Source organism: Coturnix japonica, chromosome 2 (assembly GCF_001577835.2).
Source record: "Coturnix japonica isolate 7356 chromosome 2, Coturnix japonica 2.1, whole genome shotgun sequence".
NCBI lineage: Eukaryota > Metazoa > Chordata > Aves > Galliformes > Phasianidae > Coturnix > Coturnix japonica.
Window position 1 is genome coordinate 21,886,631 of NC_029517.1, and position 23,070 is coordinate 21,909,700.

Sequence of the window (23,070 nt, forward strand, 5' to 3'; positions counted from 1 at the left end):
GCTAAATCATAATATAACCACTTACCCACATATTTTCTAGAAGCCAGGTATTGTTTACTTGATTAATGGCTGTTCTGGTGAGAATAATTAAAATAATGACTCTAAATTCAGGTGGAACCAAACTGCTTTTGCCTCACAATGGATCGTACTTAGATAATAGTATAATGAGAACATATTTTCAAATAAATCATTATGAATATAATTAAAACTGTGGTTTATCCCAATTTTCTTGCTTTCTCAAGGAAGTTATTCATTCCATGCTTTGTAAAGAGGCAGTGATGGAAAGCTGCCCTCATGTATTTGGCCAGTGCACTTGTGTCACCTTCCAGAAGATGAATCTTAGCAGAAGTTAGTTTTGCTTCATGCGCTGACAAAGGAGGCTTACATACTTTCATGTGGATGGTCCCATTTTTTTTCTGCTTACAAGCTGTATGATCTGTACTCATGGAGCTGTTTATTAGCTGTTTGGCTTTCCCGTTGATTAACAAGCACGGAGGTAAGGGATGAGAATAGTGTTTATCTAACTGTACCTTACAACTAAACTTGCTAGTGTTGAACTACTGAAAACTGTGCATGAATGAAAGCCATCTAAAGTGAATGTAAATAAAGAAGCCTGATAGAATTCTCACATTATTACTATCAGGTAAAAGGAGAAAAACTGCTGATGGTTATAATTTTTGCTTAAGTTAGTCAGATTAGACACTGTAGTAATAAACATAGCCAACTTTTCTTCTACAGCTGGATTGCCAGTTTTGCCTTTAGGACTCCTGAGCTAGATAGAGATTGTACTTTTTCAGATTGTGAGTTTACTTTAGTTGTCTGTTGACTGATATGGTACTTTCATGCATAAACAACTCGGTTCATTGGTTGCAGCTTCTTGAGCAGCATGTCATGACAGCTTTGCCTTATCAGAGGGAAAGGCTGTCTCAGAAGCCTCCCTTGTTCAGTCCAGCTCAGCTCATTTCTCCTTGTTGATCTGAGGGCTGCTGAAGCCTGGAGTGAATGGGACTTGTCAACTGAGGCCATGCTTTTCCAACTTGAGAACAACAGATTCTCAACTCTGGGAGTCACTGGTAGATAAGATGGAGGTGATAGCCTAATGCAGTACCTTCGTCCTGAGCAAAAGCTTATGGGTTCAAGGAGTTGAAGACATGCCTTTCTGTTTTATCTCTCCCAGGCCTGCTTCTTCAGTCCTCAGTACCTGACCTGACTTTCAGAACAGGTTGATATCTCCTGAGTATAGAATAAGTTCAGAGGTTCATAGAAGATCTTCCTGGGTAGCAAAACTTTTTTTCCAAGGAGATCTTCAATTATTTTTGCATCATTCTGTTGGTTGGACAAGAGGGCAATCTCCTGCCCTTCATGGGAAAAAGACAGTATGTTGCTAGGAGAGGTCAAATGGTGATAGATGGTTTTGGTGATTAGATTTATGCTTTTCTCACGTTCTGTGTTGTCACAGTCAAGTAGAAACATCAACCAAAGTGAAGTTTTAACATTAAAACATAGCAAAAATATCACCCAACCACTTCTTTCATGTGAGTGGGTGAGGAAGCTGAACTTATTTTCATTTCAGTCTGCTGATAGGGTGTTCTGCACGCAAAATTGGGCATGAATATCACCATGCATTATTAAAGAAGAGTCAGAAAAGTTTGATTATTCAGTTGAAATGATACTTAATTGGAAATTTGCTAGAGGATAAATAAGCTTTGTGATTTTGGTCTACTTAGTCCGATGGAAATCACTTCTTAGGTTTTCAGTCTCCTAAACCTCTTTGTGAACGCTGAGCCCTACATGCTGTCACTCTAAACATGAACAGCAAACACAGCAGTTCCTCAGAAGAGTAGTTTTGAGAAGTCTCTATGCTTCTCCTATGCATTCGTGTGATAAAATATAGCCATTATCTTATCAACAAAGTAGTTCAGCCATTGCTATAGATACATGCTCAGTTATTTGGTATCTGAAGCCTTAAAGTTTGAGAAAAGGAAAAACAAACCTATTATTTACTTAGACATGTCTGACTTCAGCTTTCAGAATTCATTCTTTTACTGCCTATCTTGGGCTCCAGAAATCATACTGGATTTTAGAATGAGTCTGTCACGCATTTGATTCTGGCTTGAAAGAAGAGAACTTACAAAGGTACAGCTGGATGGAAGAATCTTGCCTGTATAAGTCACCAGGTTATTTTAAAAACGTTAATGTCAGGTTTTCTGCACCTTGCTTCTCAGAGAAAGAAACTCGGAGGTATTTTAGGCTTACATGGAGATGAATGGATATAGGCCTCTGTAACAATGGCTGCTCCTCACCAGTCTTTCTAAAGCTGGTACGGGAAAGAAGGAAAGCTTCACTGTGATAAGTACAGTGTGGTGCCAGAGAGCCAGATGCTCTGAGCGCTGAAGTCTCAGCTTGTCACCTGCTAATTTTAGAAGAAATAATGTGGCATTATTCTTCACTGTGTAAAAACAGATTAACTCCTCTTTTCAGAACAGGTAATTTGCTTTATTTCTGAGGAATAATGACGTGTCATTTCTCCCACCCACTCTATTATTTAGAGAGATGTGTATATGCATCATTCAACCCTTTGATCACAAGTACCCAATTCTTTTGCTTTATTTAGGTCACAGTAAGCTTCATCCTTTTCTTCTTCATAGGATGACTTCAAAAACACCCAAATCTTGGCTCTGGAGCCTGAGAAAAAAAACACTCTTTACTTTTTCCCTCTTCCTTCTGTAATTGGATTTGAATTTAGGTATTTGTAGATGGAGACATTTCACTTGTGCTGCCTTTTCCATTCTGCAGTCAATTAAGACATAGCCTACGCCAAATATTTTCTGAGAGTTCTTTGGGACACATTTCTTCAGTGTACAGAGGCCTTCACATTGTGTTGCCTTCAATGGCTGGGTCCCTTCGTAGCACTGCAGAGCTGCCCTTCTGCTCTGTCCCCACACTGAGAGGAGAGGTACTCCTCTCATCTGCCTCCCATCTCAAAACCAGGGTGGGAAGCACAAAGATTGGGATAGCTGGCAAGTATTGGGAATGCAGTTATTCTTCTTTCATCAAGTTAAAAACTATTTCTTCATCAGCTAAATGGGATGTTTTCAATTTCCTGATTTCCCAGACTGTTGATGAAAATAGATTCATCTGAAATGCATTTTTAATATAGGCTAGATCCCTTATAAGGGGGAACGGAGTTTGAATTTCTAGTATAGTGGAGATCCTTTTTGCTTTGCCTCTTCATCATCTTTAACAGGTGCCTGCCCATGTGAGGAAAACTAATGTGTTTCCACACCTGCTTCATGAGCAAGGTAACCTCATCCTGTGTCACAAATGCTTGCCCATTTCTGCAAAGAACACTGTTCAGACCTGTGCTCCAGCTGTTTATCTGCTGTATTAAAACAGTGGCGATATTACAGTTGCAAGGAAAAAAAAAATGCAAGTAATGTATTAATGTAAGTTCAGACGAACTTAGATCAGTGTGAAGTGTCAAAACAGGTGACATTTCAGAGGCTGGGTTAGTTTCTGCATCACTTTAACACTGTAATTTCCTGAACTTACATTCCATAAAACTGTCCCTTTTAAAACACCGAAGGAGAAGGGAGGGATTCTACCCACAGTCTAAGGTTCAAGGACAGAGACTTGTGAATTTAGATATGTATGTGGGAAAACAAATGATGGTGACTGGTAGAATGGAACCAAAGTTCTCCTTAGGCCCCAGTGACTGCCTTGACCAGGTCTTCACTGATGAGCATAATAGCTGAGAGCTACATGGAGCCATGTTAGTGTAGATTTCTCATTTCCAGTCACTGTTGAATGAATTACATATGACTAGAAGTGTCATACGCTGACACTATATGAGGGCGGTGTCCTACTTAGAGTTTTGGAAATCAGATAAATAATGACTTTGGACTGACATGCCCAGTTGCTGAAAAAATGAATGTGGGAGTTGGGTTGAGATTCACAGGTTTAAGTAGCATGGAACTCTCTGTCTGTCTGTCTGTCTGTCCCATAAGGTAATGTACAGCAGACTCTGTGCCGTGCATGCTGCACCAGTGACTAGCTCAGCTCTAGCTTTGTGAATGCATACGGTGCTTAGGGAGTGCCAGTCTCAGAACTGAACAAGATCATACCTGAGCCTCCCATGCCCTGTCTAGAACTCACAGATCAGCAGCTAGGGGTTAAGTTAAAGAGCTTACTTTGGTTTCTCCCTTTTAGAGAATCTTACAGCTCAGCCCAGTCTGAAGAGCACAAGGCAAGTCTGCTCCCAAGAACAGCTGTGAACTCCTAATTTAATGTGAAATACAGACACATTTCTGCATTGCCATACATGCAGCATGTGCATCAAGATGGATGAAAATATGTGTAATGGAAAAGCATTGGATATATCGGGGAGAAAAGCAGAGACCCTCTGTTGTAAACAAAAGATGGTATTAGAAAACAGAACAGGACTGGGACAGAAATAACTACTTTAAAAAAAAAAAAAAAAAGACAACTTGAAAATGAATCAATGCTGCAACTGAGTGTCTGGTTTTAAAGAGTCAGAACCTTATTATTGAACTAATGGGCACTGATTTTATAAGAAAAATATTATGACCTATTCTAGGCAAAGTATTAAAATCTAGTTTGCCTTTTCTTCTCAAACCTCAGTCCATCAGAGTCATACTGTGAATCTCAATAGCTGACCTAAACACCCTAATTCAAAACTGCTTTGATTAAATCAACAAAGCTTATTTTGTACTGTTGTACCAGACGATACAAGATTGGCTGTGATTAAAAAGAGGCAAAGCAAAGATTTCAGGTATTGCGCTGTATAACTGTCTTTCAGTTTCTCTTATGGCCTTTCACGACTGCATCCCCTTTTCTAGGCAATAAGATTTCAAAGGCGGGACTGGTTTTTTAGATTTAAATTAGTCGTGAAATCTTTCAAAGGCATTCAGGCAGCTCCCTCTGGTGGTGCAATGATGAACCAACGCATCGAGCCTGAGGGATGCTGGAGGTGAGGAAGGGGTCGGACCGCTGTTACTGGAGCAGAAAATAAACATCGGCCCTATCTTTGAGGCAAGAATTATATAGAAGAAGCCTTATAAATTCAGCTATAAATACTACAGTAGAATCTATAGGGTGGTTTGGGTTGGAAGAGACCTTTAAGAATCATCCAGTTCCAACCCCCTGCTATGGGAAGGAACTCCTCCCTCTAGACCAGGTTGCTCACAGCCCCATCCAGTCTGGCCTTGAATGCCTCCAGGGAGGGGGCACTCACAGCCTCTCTGGGCAACCTGTTCCAGTGTCTCACCACCCTCACAGTAAATAATTTCTTCCTAATAGTACACTAGTGAAATCAGATGGGAATTCTGTTCTTGCCGGTCCCTTTTTGAAGTTCTGTTAGTAAAGTACTGTTAGTAAACTGTCTCATAAGGTACGAGTGCTCTACAACAGCCATGTTAGGTTAGGTAGGACCTACCAGGTCTGGTGGGTCTGGGTGCCACTCCTAGCAAGCCACAGACAGTATGTGAATATCTGTAAAGCATTTCTTCTACTAGCAGCTCAGTGGAATTTTCTGTAGTAGAAAAATAAGGTAGAGCTTGGCTTTGGAAAATGTTTCTGTGTCTATTCCTAGAATAGGAATAATATTGTGTAGAATAATATACTTGATACTGACAGATGTTTCTTCTGGAGGAAGAATGAAGCGACTGTGGTCATTCTCAGGCTTGCCATTTAATAGAAAGAGGAAACATCAGGTATCTAATCTTCAAAATATGCAATACGTGGGCTAAAATAGGATTTCAGTAAGACAGTCCCAGTCCTTTTATAAAAGCTGACCTGTTATGTGCATGGCCTACTGCTGTGTTTATTAGTGATAGTTGTGCAGTATTTGCTTTCATTCCCTGTATCTTCTCCCCTGTCCTCTCTAAAGACTTCTTGATAAGGATATTTCTTAGAGTGGTTTTCAGTAGAGAACCCTCTTAATGCTAAATTGTTTTGATCAGGCAGATTGGAGAATTTATTAAGCATTGGTAATTCTCTGGGAGGGAGCTATCTAGTAAGAAGTGATTTAACAGAGACAAGATTGGTTCTGGCTACACGCAGTAGGAGGTTTGTGAAGGGAAAGCTCTTTAGGGATCTAAGACTTCTTCCTGGATCATTACATTGCATGGGGGCACAATGGTAATCTGGCTCTTTGCAGCTCCTCCACAAAACCTGGGAAGGTCTTCTGTAAAGCAAGGTAACATGCATGGGAATTCCCTGCTCTAAAGTGACCCAGGCCTTCTGCAGCACCCAGTCTCTCCTGCACAAACTACCCCTGCATTAAAAAAAAAACAAAACACACATCTAGTAATCCTCCGTAAGTCTGAAAAGAGAACAGGCTTGCAGCAGCTGTGCCTGCATCTTTTCTAAGCCATTCAGGTTCCGGAAGATGGGAGACAAAACAAAGAGATTGACTTCAGCCTTGCACACTGGAGTCAGGAACCAGTTGTGAGGGCATGGCTTCTTTGGAAGGGACAGTTGTGTGGCTAACACTGTGCATGAAAGAAATACTGCTACAGAGTCAGTGCAGGTTGCATGAATCCTGAACTGTCTCCCCTCCTTGCGGATCCTGCTTGATCTTAATCCATGCTGTGAATGCTTTTGAGCAAATAGATCCCAATCATTCATACAAGAGATGGGAGGTGACTGTATCCCAGAATAAAACAAAAATACCATAGTCAGTTCCCTTATGCAGAACACACTCTGCTCCTTTAGCTGCAGTGGAAAATGTGTAATTTAATGAGATTCTGGTACATCTGGTGTCACTTGGTGGAAAATGAGCTCTGCTTTTAGCAGTCTTGACCTCAAACTCCTTTAACTAGCTGTAAGTCATCTCTCTGTGCCTTTGACCCATCTTTTGTCCTGACATCTGAAACTAGCAGTGATCCGTGAATTCAGAGAGAAGCCTAGTAACACCTGTATGCAAATTGCATCTTTTGTTGGCTGAAAAGGAAAACTTTCCTCTAAGTCTCTCCTCTCTGGAAAAGATCCTGGCTGTGTTTTACACATAGACAGCTGCTGATTTGTTAAGTGTTCCCCTTGAGCAACCAAATAGTTCTAAACTTATTTGCAAATATATAACTATCAATATATTAGAATTGAGAGCCCCAAACAGGAGAACAGAAGGAAACTATCCTACTAATGAACAGCACTAAGATTTGTAGAGTCAACAGTCAGTGAGAACACAGAAGATGGTTTTTCTCTATTTGCCATTTTCACACTTCTAGTTCTCACTTTACCATATTTCTCATCTCAATAGTATTAGACTATGCTTTGAATTAGGTGTGTTGCTCACTGTTCAGATTGTGAGTTATGTATGTGAAAATATAAAACTGGTGGGAAAATTGGGTTAACAGGGCTTCCAATATAACAATGAAGACACAGGTTTTCATTTTCTTCTGAAACAAAGCGTGCTTATTTCTACCATCCCTATAATTCCTTCTTTAGCCTAATGGATGATTGCTATTCAGGATATATAAGGAAATTAATACTGGGCACCTTCTATTGCATGTTCAGTAAGCTTTGGCAAACCCTGGCTTTGTAACATGGACCAATTCCACTGGAATTAAAGACAAGATTAAGAAAAATGTGCATTGCAGAAGTAGCAGTTATTAATCCTCAGTGCTCTAATTAGCACTTAATCTTTCTAATCCCATAAGTAGATACAAAATCATTGCTGAAATAGACACAGGCTGTAATGTAGAAAGCCCTTAATTAGTAGTGTAAAAAAGATGTACTGAAAAAAAGCACTGTTCTGTTACTTCACACTTCTCTGTTTCTTGGCACTTGTGACTCAAAGGAAGGAAAAAGATTCACATGCCAAAATCCCCTCCTCTGTTTTAACCCATGCTACTAATGCACTGCATCAAAAATTATGCAGCTGAAAATTCTCCTGTTCATCAGCTCTCCATCTTCAATTCTATAGCCAAGCCACAGCTTAAAAAGCTGGCCAATTGTGCCCCTTTATAGTCCTCTTTAATTGGCTCATTTCCATAGGAGAGGCCACCTGCCTTGGATAGAATGTCAGCTGCTTGCTCTCAGACTAACCAGAGAGGGAGCCAAGTGGCTGGGTTGGGTGAAATGAAGAGGGTTTGACACATGCTGTGTTGTTACCCACCTTAAAGATAAATGGGGATATGCTCCAAGCTGGGTCTTTGTTCACCAAGTGCATCTTCACACCTGGGCAGAACCCTCCAAGGGCAGCTCTGGGTCCCTCTCCTCTCTCCCAAAAAGTTCTCTCAGGGCCATGGAAAGCCATGTGTTATTTACTGTAATGACAACTTGTGGATCTGATCTGCAGTATTTGAGAATTCCTCCTTCAAAGTCAGCAGTAGCTGGATCCTTTCCTGAGAATCATAGAATTGTAGAATCACTCCGGTTGAAAAGACCTTAAAGATCATCGAGTCCAACCACAAGCTAACCTTACTATCCTAACAGCCCTCTGCTACAGTGTCCCTGAGCACCACATCCAAACGGGATGATGACTCAACCACATCTCTGGGGAGCCTATTACAGTGCTTAAATGCTTTAACTTGCTCACACATACTCTCAAGAGTTACTCTGAAGACTGAAGAAACTTATAATGAAATGGATGTGTCAGTGAAGTAGAAGTCTCAATGTGAATTCCCACTGGTCACTGTTAATAGAAGATGGAATTCTCTTTTGCTACAATACAATAGGCTGTCTCTGCAAATAATGTCACTTTTTAGCCAGGCACTAGCTGCCACTTCCCCATCTATCTTAAATAAACTTAACATAAATTCACGTTAAGCCACAGTTAACTCAGATGTATGTCCTTACCATTATTCTCCAAAACAGTGCTCTTTTTTCTTCCTGCAAGTTAGTGTCCTACTGAATGCCCACAGAAAGTGAATAAATAATCATTATTTTTCTAAAATGCTTGGCATTCAAGCTATGAAGCTGTGGGTACTTTTTTCTTTTCCTCACCCCACTTGCCATCTAATGCTTGCCACTTTGGAGCTCAAAATGGGTTCAGTTCCTCTAAGCCTGGCAATAATGTGTGCTTGTGAGGCATCAGTCATGTGATTCCTGGGTTAAAGCATTATGAACTGGAGATGAATTGGGCAATCTTCATCCTTTTTTCTCTCTAGTTTATGGACTGAATTATGTTAAAAAGTTAAAGAGACATTTGTATAGTTATTTAAGTATTTACCAATAGTTGTATCTATAGATACAATGCTTAGATAATCTTATCTATTTAACTGTATTATATCTATACATGTACAGATACTTGATGGTGGATATAAAGGTGATCACTACAATATCTCACCATCTGATAGTCTTGGGGAAAGTGCATTGCAATAAATGTAAGGAGTCTTATCTTTGTTACAATCTAGATATGTAATTCAGATCAAATCACAAACTGAGTTAGAGTCACCAGAGAGACATATGTATATCTCTGTATTTACCCATAGCAGAAACCACTAACAGTTTAAATATGAACAAAGTAAATTCAGGGCAGCCAAATTTACTGTGATATTTTGCTATCACAGAGCTAGGTGATCTGGCAGCATAAGAGATACTCATACCCGAGCTAACCAGTTACGTCCTTTTTGAGATAGTGCTGTGTTGCCATGTAATCATATGTAATGGCTCCACCTTTAGGTGCCTGAAGCAGGTGTGTGGTCAGAAGAGTGAGACAGAGCCTTCTAGAAGGCCTTTATCCTAACAGCCATAATATTTACCATAACACTGAAAGAATTACCTTCCATTTGTGCCTTTCTCCATTGCGTACTGAAATTAGCCAATACATTTCAATTACGAGCTTCATTTTTAGATGGCTGAAGTTAGACAATTGGCACCATTTTGCAGTGACAGTATGGACAAATGCATTACGCCATGGTTTTATCAACAGCTGAAACATTTCTGGGACTATTATTACTGTTACTTGTTTTCTTCATCTCCTTTGTCTCTTACCTTTGAAGTTGTTTATATCTATGTGAAAGTGAGATAGAAAAGCAGACATTTGATTTTCCTTTGAAACCTGTGTGATTGAGGACAACACTTCTACAGCTGATATTTAAGCAATTGGAATGAGAAAAAGCAAACAAAAAACAGAAAAATGACTTTCCTTTTTTCTTTCTTTGACTATGTAGTGCTTCATTACTAGTCAGAAGTCTTTACAGTATAGACTCAATACTTATTATAGCACACGTTTTGCGCTAACATTGATTTTGGACTCCTGAGCCGGTATTTGTATTGTATAAATGCTTAAATGCATCTTTCTGTCACAACTTGCTTGAGACATATGTCTTACAGTAATAGTAGAACTAAAGTCACTCAAATTCTTTGGTCTAAAGATCACTGGACATTGAGTGGATACGGATCTAAGTCTAAGATTTATAGCGCAACTGTGAAATGGACAAAAGAACTACAGGCCTGGTTGCTGAGGTCTAGGAAGGAGAATATGCACACAACTGCTCTTTCCCTACATTTGGCACTAATACATATGTTGTGGGACTGCTCACGTGACCCATTATATTTCTTGTATTTTGGCAAAGTACAAAAAACGCAGACCCTCCCTTATGCATTAGCTATGCAGTGAGCATGTTTTCATACCTAATTACTGAATTAGTTAGTACTGGTTTGCAGTTATCTTTAATACGTCTGGATGAGGAATGGTTAGTAAAAGTAACTTTGCAGTTTCACAGTTCATCAGCCTGAGATAATTTGGTAACAAAGACTTGTGTTGCAATCAGGGAGAGGACTCCCACTGACTTCAGTGGTACCGGGACCAAAATGAAGTGCTTTCCATGAGTCTAAATAGCTGACATTGTCATTGACTCATCATGTGAAGCCCCTCAGTACATTGTAGAATCATTTTATTTGGATTTGATTAAACATAAAAGTATTTTGCAAGGCTTTCCAGCTTTGAAAAACAAAGTCATTTACATAAGAGCTAAGCAACCACATAGCTATCCTCTTTTACCCTAGTTAATAGCCCTAATCCTGCAAATATTTATGCATGGTTTTAGCTCTGTACTCATGATTATTCCCTCTGGAATATATGATTTTCTGATAGGCATGTATATGTTTGCAGGAGGAGGTCTGGTGCTGCAACATTCCTTAGGTTGTATATGGCTTTGGTGATAGACTGTAAACACCAAAGGGCAGCGTGTGTGAATATGTTTGTGTCTTCTAAGGGAAAAATAATCTTCTCACTTATATTTTCAGGTTGATTCATTTTGTCAACTGCTAAAAATGTGCCTTTTATTATTAACACCTTTTATCAATCCAGTGAACAATGGAAACAGCAACTGTGCTCCAAGACCAGCCACATCTTGCAATAATTTATAAATGCTCCATATTAAAACTAATGCACTTATTCAAACTTTTTCAAAATGTCCCAGTGTGAGTTAATGCTTTTGTATTATTATTAGTTTTGACAAACCTGATTGTGTGTTGGCCATTGTTAAAGGGATCTATCTGCCCCCACACCCACTGAGAGACAAAGAATTTTTAATGAATTTAATTAAAACTTTATGTGGTTTATGGTGTTCACCTCCAGCTGGTATGCCATTCTTCTCTGGTGAATGAAGTTTCCTCTAATGCGTAATGATGTGTTTTATATGAGGGATGTTTGAACCCCCTTCCTAGTAGCCTTGAGGTAGTTTCCATCGTATGACACAGTGGTAAAGTATTTAAAAGCAGGTCTCTTAAACTTAAGTGAATTATGTATATGGTTAAAATGTACATGCATGAATGCATAGATATGAATCTTAAATAAGTTCCAGAATCTTTTTTTTTCTTCTTTTTTCCCTGAAATAGTTCTCATGGGCTAGCTTACATGACCCGTGCTGCTAAGCACTTGCCTGTACAAATGGCACAATGACACAGTCTTGTTATTTGACTGCCTATTTTGAGTGTAGGAGATTTAATAAAGCAGTCCCCTTTTGTCAACACATTGAAAACTGACATCTGTACCAGGCACGAGGTCCTGCTGTTGATGGGCACTCTTGGTCTGCTGTAATAAAAATGAGCAACAATAACGTGAAGATAGTCCTGTTAGCAAATATTTCAGTGCATTTTATGAGGTATGTCGAGACACTGCAACAAGCTGGGTTGTTCCCATGGCTAGTTAAAGTTAGTGGTATGATTTTTGTCTTCTAAACATCTCATGCTGGTGGAGGTTTTGTGCAGGGGGCTCTAAGAATGGCAGTGGCCTGCCAGCCTTCCTATAAACTGTCCAATGCTTATTCTGCTGAGAAGCAAGGTCTTACTAAAGGAGATACACTGCTGATTTGTTTTGGGCACTTGCTTTTCAAAATCTTGAGTCTGGGTGTGGCCAAAGTGAAATACAGAGCTGTCTTTTTGCGGTTCTTTGGAGACTCAGATCTTAGTTGTGCAAGAATCTTGAAGAAGTTCTCCAGGGAATGAATGAAAGAAGCAAGATGTCTACAACTAAAGGACTTAAGATAAATTCACACTCTACAGGGAGTAGCATGATCCCTGGAGAAGTCTCATTATCTGAGTCTATAAACTTCCAGTGGTTTTGCTGGGACCGGAAAAACTTGGATGAATATGAAAAGAAGTCTTCATAAGTGATGCTTCTTGTTCTCATGGTTGTGATGAATTTGACAGGAAGCTGGTTACAAAATCACCAAATGCCAGCATCTTCCTTTTATATTGTTGACCAACTCATTGAGGTGTTATAGTCCTCCATAAGACCTCACTGCAAGGTGATTAAGAGGAGAGGTTTTCAGGGAGGTGAACCTTTACTGTATCAGCTGGAAAAGCGATCAGTGATTGTCAAGACATACAACCTGCTTCTTGCAGGGAGGATTTCAAGTTTTGAATAAATCTATGATCTTTTATAGTTTTCCGAGAACTACACAATAGTAACAACAACTATAAATCAGTACATGTTCATTCAACTGGTGAGCAACCAAAATGATATAGAAGAGGACTAGTCGTAAGCTAAATCAGAAAAAAAGCTTTGGAAAAATAATAGAAAAGAAGACATTTGGCACTTGGTGGAATGCCAAAGAGCTGAGGAGCTGCAGAAACATCGTAAACTAAAAAATAACTCCTGACTGTGGAGATAGAGTAAGAAATCAAGCAGGCAGATGAAAAATAGGCAGATGTGAAGGATAGAGAAATAGCAAAAGGAAAGCAGAGGATGTGCTGAAAACCACAAAGCTGTACTTTTATCATATGAGCCAACAGTGTGCTCTTGTGACCATGAAGGCCAGTGTTATCCTGGTACTGGGTTGCATCAGGAAGAGCATTGCCAGCAGCTTGAGTGAGGTTATCCTATCTCTCCATTCTGTCCTGGTGAGGTCTCACAAGGAGCTGTGGGTCCAGTTCTGAGCTCTACAGTACAGGAGAGGCATGGAGCTACTGGAGCAAGTACAGTGAAGAGCTACTAAAATGGTGAAGAAACTGGAGCATCTCTCCTATGAATAACGGTTGAGAGAGCTGGGCCTGTTTAGCCCAAAGAAAAGATGGTTGTGGGGGGATCTGATCAATGTGTATAAGTACCTGAAGGAAGGTTGTCGAGAGGATGAGGCCAAACTCAGTGAACACAACCTGAAATACATGAATTTGCAACTGAACACGAGGAGAATCTTCTTTACTGTGAGGATGATAGAGCACTGGAACAGGCTGCCCAGAAAGACTGTAGTATCTCCTTACCTAGAGATAATCAAAAGCTACCTGGGCACAATCCTAGGTAATGTGCTCTAGGGTACCCTGTTAGTATGTGGAGATTGGAATAAATGATCTCCAGATATCCCTTCCAACCCCAACCATTCTGTGATTCAGTATTTTCCTAAGAAATTAAGAGAATATTTCTGGAGGTGGCAGTGTGAAAGGATGTGAGAAGCTGATATGCTACTCTGTAAGAAGTCTGACCCTGGACTAATGAGTCATTTTATTGCATTGCTTCACATTCCAGATGGTCTGATTGTGGTCTCCACTGCAGTTCTTAAGTAAATGAGTAGTAAACTTGACCTCATCAGCTGTAACATACTTTTCAGAGGAGGTAAAGCTTCTGTCAGTCAACTCAGAGAGCTCTTGTACTGAATAAGCCAGCAGCTGAGCATGTGAGGATGTTCTGTCTTTAGGGGACTAATAAATGTATCAGGGTGGAGCTCATTTGGGTCTGTTGTCAGCTGGTGGTTTAGATACTGTGCAGAGACAGAACATCAAAGCTACCCTGGTTTAAGCTGGGAGTGAAGATACAACACTCTTTCAAAGAAAGCAGGGCACTGGGTGATGAGGCATGGAGGGAAGAAGTGGCTTGGCAGGTAGTCAGGGTGCAGCTGAGGTACACACCCAAGGATGATCCACAGGGTGTCCTTCTGGGAGGACTCGGGTCTAAGTCTGGGTGACCTGAGTGGGAAAACTCTGCATAATTTGGGCTGATGCTGCTATTTGGAAGCAAATGTGTACAACAATGTGTCCTGGAGACAGGACAAAACTGGGAAGTAGAAGTAGGAAGTCTGAGCAGCTCATTCTTTCACCCATTTTAGAGGGCTTTTAAAAGGCAAAGTGATTTAGTGCTAGATAGGGCATCAGGAGGTATTTTACATGCCTGTCTGCTTATAAAACTGCCAATTTCTCTTTCTTTGCCTTTTTCTCATATTGCAATTGAAATTGTGCACAATCAATGGAAAAAGATATCTGTATACACAGACATAGACCAATGTGTAATTTTAGTGTAATTTACGGTAAATTTGATGAGAAGTAATTAGTAAGATATACTATCAGTATTCCTTAAGTATTCTCGGATTCTATTAGAATAAAAAGAGAATTTTTATAAAGTTAGAAAATAATAGAAATAACAGACCTTCAACAGTAACGAACATTTAAGAATTCTGTTTGTATTTTACTTTGTCTCTGACTTAAGGCCAGATTGTCCATGTGTGGAATGTCCTTAAAAGCATAAGGAAATTATACCACATTTTCTTCAGAAGAAATATGGTTTTGGCTTCTGTACCTTCCTTAAATGCTTGAAAATACCTGGATCAAAGCCCACAGAATCTCTCCTGAGGAGAGATTTCAATGTGGATAATTATGCGGGAAACTATGAGCACTTTTATGTTTTAGCTTCATTTACTATTTAAGTAGAAGTTAAAATGAAATAAGAAGATGTATCATGTCTTATCTTGACAGAATTTTTTTCTTTGTTTTGGAATCCAATTTTCACACTGTCTCTGAAGACGTACTGAAAAATTTTGCATAGAATCAGTTTAAATCTTTCCTCCAGTATCCTTTATTGAAAAATTTTCTCTTTGAAAAGAAAAACTTTATACAAAGCTTGCCAGTATTGTGCAAATGACACACTTTTTGGTGACCTTTGCTAAATCTGCTTGAGTATTTCAGTCACTTGTGGTTGGGTGTTTTTTCTGTAGTTTAGAACATGCTCTCCTATGTGATCAGCAAAACTCATGAGCACCTCCTTTTCTGAGGGCAATTTTTCCTTTCCTAAATCCATCCATCCACTTGAAAAGCAGTTTTCAGCTCTAAGCCCTCTGATGCTTTTGGTCATTTTGGTGAAGGGGAACCACTCATGTTACTTGGGGCAGCAAGCTGTGTACAGCAGAGGATGTAATCCAGTTGTGGAGGATATAAATCAGTCAGCTGTGTAGGATGTGAGTCAATCACTGTTTTAGCAGTTCAGTGTGCTCCATCCATCACCTTGCTTTGGATGGCACTTGCCATCTAACTAACCTCCTAAAGATATGCGTCATGTACCAGCGGTAGCCATTCCCTCCTTGCAATCAATGGCAGAAGGCAACTACAGAATCCTCACTGGCAAAGCAAGGTTAAGGTTTTACCCTACAGGTCTGAATCCCCTCTATAGCCAGGCTGCTTTAGTGTTGTGTCGGACTATAAATCACATTCCCATTAGCTTTAATACACTTTTGCACTCCTTGTACCTGAAAGTGAAACTGGGATAATTTGCATACATTTGAATGATTTGCCCTGCATTGATAGCCCTTTGAGCCATAGTGCCATAGGAGGAAAGTCAGCAGCTGTGTCTGAGACCTGCTGGCCCTGCCCACTGCAGCCCTGCAGTCCCATTCCCAGGCAGGCTTAATTAGGTTCTGCTGTAAGAAGTCTAGCCTAGAGTTCCCTAGTGCTAGTCTTGGAGACAAAGAAAAGCACCCAGCCCTACAGCTGAAGGACGGTTCGGTGGGCTCTCAGCCTGCACCATCCACTAGCAGCCTGAGATCAAACAGCTCGTCAGCTTTCCTCCCCATACGCCACTGATTCAGTGCAGCGGTCATAATTTACAACGCAGATTAATGAAAAAAGGCAATGTTTGTGTATTGATTAAAGTGCTGATGGTTCTGCAGCCTGGGGCTGGCTCGGGAAATGGCAGCCTCTTTCCCTTACTGCTGGGATCTCCTGCTTTATTGAGGTGGACATACGTGCACTTTGTATCATTAGTCGGTGGCGTGTTCAGTAGTTGTTATAAATATGCTTGTTTTGGGTCAGGATTTAAAGAAAAAAGCAGTCTCTCTGATTTGTTGTAATGACGGTGTGCTGTCTGCACCGTGTCATTTTCTTTACCCTTGTAGTGGGATAACATACAATTAGGGACTGATGTCAGCCTGTAAAATTTTGGTGTAAAATTTTGGTCGCACCAAAATACCATACTTCTTAAGAAAGCTGGCAGACGTGTCCTTTGGCAGCAGCTGCTTGCCATGTGATTTAAAACTTCCTGTCACTATAATTGATGTGTTTTTATTCTTTCCACTTCCTGAAGCCTGATCAGAATTAAAATTGCTGTTGGAATTTCCTGTCAAAGCAACTCATTTATTCGCTGAGCGGCGCACTGACAGTACTTTGATTGGACATTGCCTTCAGCTATTCTCGGGCAGAGAGATTGCTGTGAATTATACTCCTCGCGCAGGTTTGACTTCCATGCATGCCACATCTGCGAATATATACAGATTGTCCATCATGTGGTAACCTTGTCCTAATGAAAACTCCACATGTAAAATGTTAATGATTTGAATATCAAACTTGGCCACCTGCTGGGGCCCTGGCTTTTGTGTTTATTTAGGAAACCCCACCGAGTTTTCAACTGATCGTCTCACCATAACTTTCTTGTTGCCTAAAGAAAGTGGCTCTGCTGTATTTCTACACTAAGAAGAAGCTACACCCTTTTCTGGCTTTCCTTTAAGAAAGCTAATGTTTGCATGGGTTTTTCTTTAATTTTCTGCTTTGTTATGCTATCTGCATTCCTTCCCAGAGGTGGCTGTTATGCTGCCATGCGGTTGTCCTCAGCACTACTTTCCAGTTTGCCCAGTGCTTTGGGATCACTCAGAATGGAAGACGCTCTGCTGATGCACATTGTTATTATTTGCAGCAGGATTGCAACGTGATGGTGATTCTGCCCGTTAGGAGAATAAGCCATTAAATTCACTGATGGGTGAATTTTTCATTTACCCCATTTGTGATTTCATTTTCCTGTTAGAGTTGCTAGAGAATTATAGGTTATTTTGGGAAGCTGAATAATGGATAAGTATTGGATTGTTCTGCAGTTATAACTGACACAAAGTCATTGTCACCTCAGAGTAAAATAGATATAATGATACTTACTTAACTGCCTTTGTAAAGTGTTTTGATAACCGAGGTTGAAAGGTACTTACAACCATGCAAAGTATTGCTATTATTATTAGGGGCAAGACATTATTGTTAAAGTTTTAACCTACATTAGTTTGAGAATGTGGCGGGAGTCTGAATATTCATGTGCAAGCTCCTTTCTTCATCCAAACCGGGTGCATGTACTTGTCCAATGTTTTAAGAAGACTGTGCCTGCTTTGGCTGGTGGCAGGGGTGTGGGATGGCGCCTGGATGTGATGCACGCTGTACCTGCAGGCTGCAGAGGCAAATCCCACTGGATTAGTCAGAGACTTAAACTGCAGTTGGGTATTTCTAAAATCTACCATCTTCCCCACATTAAAAATGTTGCCTTAAGAATTTACTTGTCTTATATTCATCATGTCTTCTTTGTGGCCAGGAACATGGACGTTTACCTAACACAGAGGTAAGCAAGCAGCATGTCCCCTCCAAGCCTCAGCAGAGCCTGCAGGAGTAGAACAGTATCCCTGTGCTGTCCAGCTGGAGAAATGCGGACAGGGATATAGGTGTTTCAAGGAGATGGGAGAGTGTGGTTACAAAATAGGAGTTGTGGAAGGGAGTAGGTTATAGGGGAGCAGAGCCAGAAAACCCAGAAGCCTGTATTTTGCTGGAGGAAACCAAAAGTAAAATCCTATTTGGGGAAAAATACGACATCTACTCTCAGGGTTAGGATGAGGCTAACGACTGCCAATGACTCATTTTAATGCAGGAGTTAAAGAAGACTCAGGCTATTTAAAGATTGGTCTTTGGGGAAAGACCGGATAGATGAACCCTCACACTGAATTTAGAATCATGGAGATCCACCTACATGCAGCAGGAGTTCCGCTGACTAGTGCTTGCTGGGAGGTTACAGAGCCAGGACATCTGAGCAAGGCAGGGGGAAACAGCACATTGGAATAGTTTCTGTAGGTCACTTGCTTACTCTGAGTGACACCTCTGTTTGAGAAGCAACAGAAATGAGGCTGCACTTTGCAAGATGCTTAAGAAAAGAGGCTCAGCACTGGGCTGGCATCCCATCTGCAGGGCACGGGGTGGACAAACGGTAGTCAGAGTGAGTTCGCATCTCTTGAGTTGGGTTATTTTGTTTAGGAGGAAGGCCAGGATAAAGAGTGAAGTAAAGTAAAATATAAAACACAAACAAACAAACTTAGTGTGCTGCTCCTTCAGCTGCCACGTCAGCCCAGCTGTAAATGCCCAGCGTAGGACCAAGCCAAACCAACAATGCCAAAGGCTCCAGGAAAGACATAATGCTGACATGACAGTAACCGAGTTCCCAACTGATTTAAATCACTAAATAAGTATTGGTTTCAGCCCTAAATGATATTCTCAAGTAATTGTCCAATGCCCAGTTGGGCTGGAACGGTGCTCCTTTGGAACCAGCTCAGGCCAACTATTACTGCTTGGGAGTACGCAGCCAAGAACAGGCTTATGTGCTGGAGCCTGAAATGCCATTAAACAGGCTGTAGTCAGGAGGACAAAATGCCTGGTGTGTTTAGTCTAATACACCATGGGACTTGTTTGCTACAGTTACAGTATTAAAGCTGTAATTATAGTCAGTGAACCGCAGATGTACTGTAGCCATAGGGTTTAAACGGGGTGTTATTGCAGTAGAAACCACCCCCAGTAGGTTATAAGTTCAAAGGGTCACTTCTCCTCTCTGTTTAATCAGATACTCAAGCCTGCAGATTTCTTCGTAATCATCAGGTATTTAACATCTCAACCTGTTTCTTTTTATATATGGTTGGGTTTTTTTTGTTTGTTTGTTTCTGTTTCAAAATAAATAGAGCTTAATGCTTGCATATGACTTTGGTTTAAATATTTAGTGTGAATATCATGTGGTGGTTAGATGGAGGTATGCCACCCTGCTTCAACATTGAGCCACAGTTCTCCGTAAATAATGGTGTAGATCCGTTTACTTGAGTGGAGATCGAAAATCATAGTAGAAAATGTGGATTTTAGTGCGGGAAAAAAAAGAGAAGTAATCTCTTTGAGACTGTGCAAGTACAGCATATTAGGTGATGGTACAAAACAATGCCTTTTTAAACCTTGAAACAAAGAGCCTGAGGATGTCTAATTCTGCTGGAGACACTGCATGGTGGCAATCTGTATAGAAACGGTCTGAACATGAACACAAGCGTTGTGCCGGCAGGTATAGATTTCAAGTCTAGATTTGAAGTGACTGAGCAAAACTGTCAAAAATCATATTCCTTTTGCTCACTGTGTTTGACAGACAAAATTTCATATTGAACCTAGAAGAGATGATAGCTGAATATTGACTTTCCATTTTAGCAGTGAGCATAACTTTTTTTTTTCTACTGATTAAGCAGGACTGTAATGGTTACCATGTAGGAAAATATAGGTAATATTAACCTGAAATATGTCTGTCTAGGGATCCATTCATTTCCCCAAAATAGCCAGTTTCTATTTATATACGAATGTCTGTATGTTTATATATATTTAAATGCCCCATTTGCTACACTGGTTTTAGCTTCTTGTTAGCATCACTTCTTGTTAGCATGATGTTCTACAGCACAAGGCAGCTGGAAAAGTGAAACATGTGTTCAAGAATTTATGCAGTGTCTTTGCTTTCTTTCATTAAGAGAACTAACAATAATAGGTGCGTATTATAAGTTAGCAGTGTTAAGCAGTATGTTATAGCCATGTCTGACAGACGTGTTGTTTGCATTCATATTTTATATTGGTGAAACTGTAGCTTTTTTTTATCAAAGTGACATTTTTCAAATGTAATATTTATACCTCTTCGTCCATACAGAGGAAACTTAGTCATCTGAAAGCACGATAGGCTTTAAATCCACTTGTCTCCTTTTCAATAAGAAAATATTCCAAATTATTTCCTCAACAAAATGCATAAGTCAGCATGTTCTTATTCCAGGCCTTCTATTAATTGACGAGAGAAAAATTTCTCACCTCGTGCTAACAATAACCCATCTTATTTTAACATGGCTGAAACCTCCTCTGCGGGAACCCCTGCTTGTTGCCCTTAGCAGTTTCTTTCAGGCCGTGTATAGCCTCAGTTTGTGTGCACTGTCTGTGCCAGCGTCAGAGGGAGCTGGGCAGGCAGAGCACTGTTTTTCCAGCGGAATATCCTTGCATAAATTGTCTGACTGTGGTCTCTGCGGGACTCAGTGACAGCTAGAACTGCAAAATCTTTTCTTACTTATGTGTACCCTGGAGAGATTGTGATAATGAGCTCCAAAGTCTAATTACACTTTATGTGTAATAAGTACTTAGGTGCCATGGGAAGACATCGCTGGCACTGAAATAAATAAATGAATAAATAGATAATAGATCAGTTAAAGATCGTGCCCTCAAAGAAATACATGTTGTATAGAATGACATCCTGTTGTAGTACATGGTCAACAGTACATTATTCAGGAGACATAAAGGAGATATATTGGTAACATAAATCATAGTCTGCATCAAGTTTGAAATCCACCCAGTGCAGTGCCTTTATTTGCAGCAGCATCCAGGACCTGGTATTTCAGAGAAAGGTTTCAGGATCTCAGAGCAGCAAAGGTGGGTAATGCCTCCCTCTTTCATCACGCTGAGAAAGATCTGTTAGTAAGCTGAGATTGCTTTAAGTGCTGAAGCATAAGGTTTCATTTTTGTTCCAGTACTCTTCCTTTTAGCATTAACTATTCCAACCCTGGATATTACTGCTCTTTCAGTATGTGCCGACACTCTCATAAGACCATAACCCCAGCAACATCCTGTCATAATGAGCTGCAAGGTCCAATTACACCCTATTTGACAGAGGTATTTCCCCCTCTCAAGTTTGGATTTGCTGCTGTTCAGTTTCAAACTATTCTCTTGCTCTTGTTTAGTGCAATAAGAGTTTAAAACTGAAGCTTCGCAGCTCTGTGTTGCTGGTGTATATTTACCAGTACCTCAGACTTGCCGTGTCTTCAGTTGACCCTCCAAATGCTGCGAGCTTTTGTCATACTTACCAGTTTATCAAATCCAAAGCAGCAAGAGACAAAAAGCCTCACTCGTAAGTAAGAACAGGGATCCAGGGAGCATTCACTGGTGAGTGGTTAGTTAGGTGAAGGCACTCTGCTGGCCTTGTGCTGTGTGTTTTTGGTGAAGGTTTGTACAGAATCCATGTTTATTGCTCTTAGAGCCAGAGGATTCTGCTCTGCTCTCTGAGGTGTCTTTAGTTTCTCCAGCTGCAGTCCCATCACTGAACACCTGTCTGACCCAGTGTCAGCTATGAGGTGTCTCCTTTGTAGTAGTTACTGGGGACATCTCTGGAGCGCAGCAACATGAGCACATAAGGTGGGATGAGCTGCCTTTATGAGATGCCCGTTGCGGTCTCTTAACTACTGCTAGAGCCCACATAAACTTAGGTAAAGAAAACCCCTCCTCCCCATATTGGTGGCCTGTTAAAATGCAGTGGTGATCGTTAGCCTGCTGACACAGTCACGTATCACACATTGTCTGGCAGGCTCAGCAGCAGACAAAGTATTTGAAAGATGCTTTGGAAAAGAGAAGGAACATATCCACACAGCTGACTATTTGCTTAGTAATCAATTTCCAGCGGTCAAAAGTTCTCTTCCACATTTAGATGATGAAAGTAATGCTAGACAGCTCCCTGATTACTTCCTATTTCACACAACTGCAGGTTGCAGAACATTCCTCTTTTTGCTGTGCTTATGTTTCCTCCAGCTTTCAAAAAAACACAAAGTTGTAATACAGAAATAATTCCATGCATTTCAGACAGTCATTAGCGTGTAATTCTGAATCTATTTTAGAAGAATATGCTCGTGTGTGCCTGATGATGAGCTGATGGGATAATTAGATTTCTTCTCTGCATTGGCAAGTTTTCTGAAGTATTAAAGGGGAAATTTGTGACTGTGTGTATTCCAGAATTCTGCTCAGTGATTAAACAAAAAATTATTTGAACAAGTCTGTTTCAGAAACATGAAAGATGCAAATAATGCAAAATGCACAACATAGCCTGTCTTGTTTTCGTGTGGTCCAGGCAAGCCATGCGTTATAATGAAAAAGGTATGAGCATTCAGACAGGTGGGATAGACAGTTACATTACCCTAAAGGAGGTAGGTAAGTACAGCGGATCTGCATAATAACAATAATTCATGCACTTGGAGAAAGAAAGATGAAAATTAGTGAGCAGGATATAGCAAAAGAAAAAAGAAAAGAAAAAAAAAAAGAAAAAACAAAACAGTGGCTGTATAACGTTATACATCAATTGTGTGTGTCGTACCCTTTTGGATCTGCTTCGGAGAGTGATGTTTTTCCATACTGTATTCTCTGCAGTGCTGAACTAAATGCAGAATCTGCCTTTCATCTGCTTTACACATCTCATTTCAACATAGGAATCTTTACCCCAATGTTACACGCCAGTTCTGGATATGAAAGGGCATACAAAAATTAATCAAGCTATTTTTTCTC

At 40.3% G+C, this 23,070-nt stretch overlaps 1 protein-coding gene across 9 annotated transcripts in view; it reads left to right on the top strand.

Annotated features, from left to right (window-relative positions):
* DYNC1I1 (dynein cytoplasmic 1 intermediate chain 1) overlaps positions 1 to 23,070 on the top strand; it is a 174,844-nt gene that overhangs the window by 38,503 nt on the left and 113,271 nt on the right. The window lies entirely within an intron of this gene.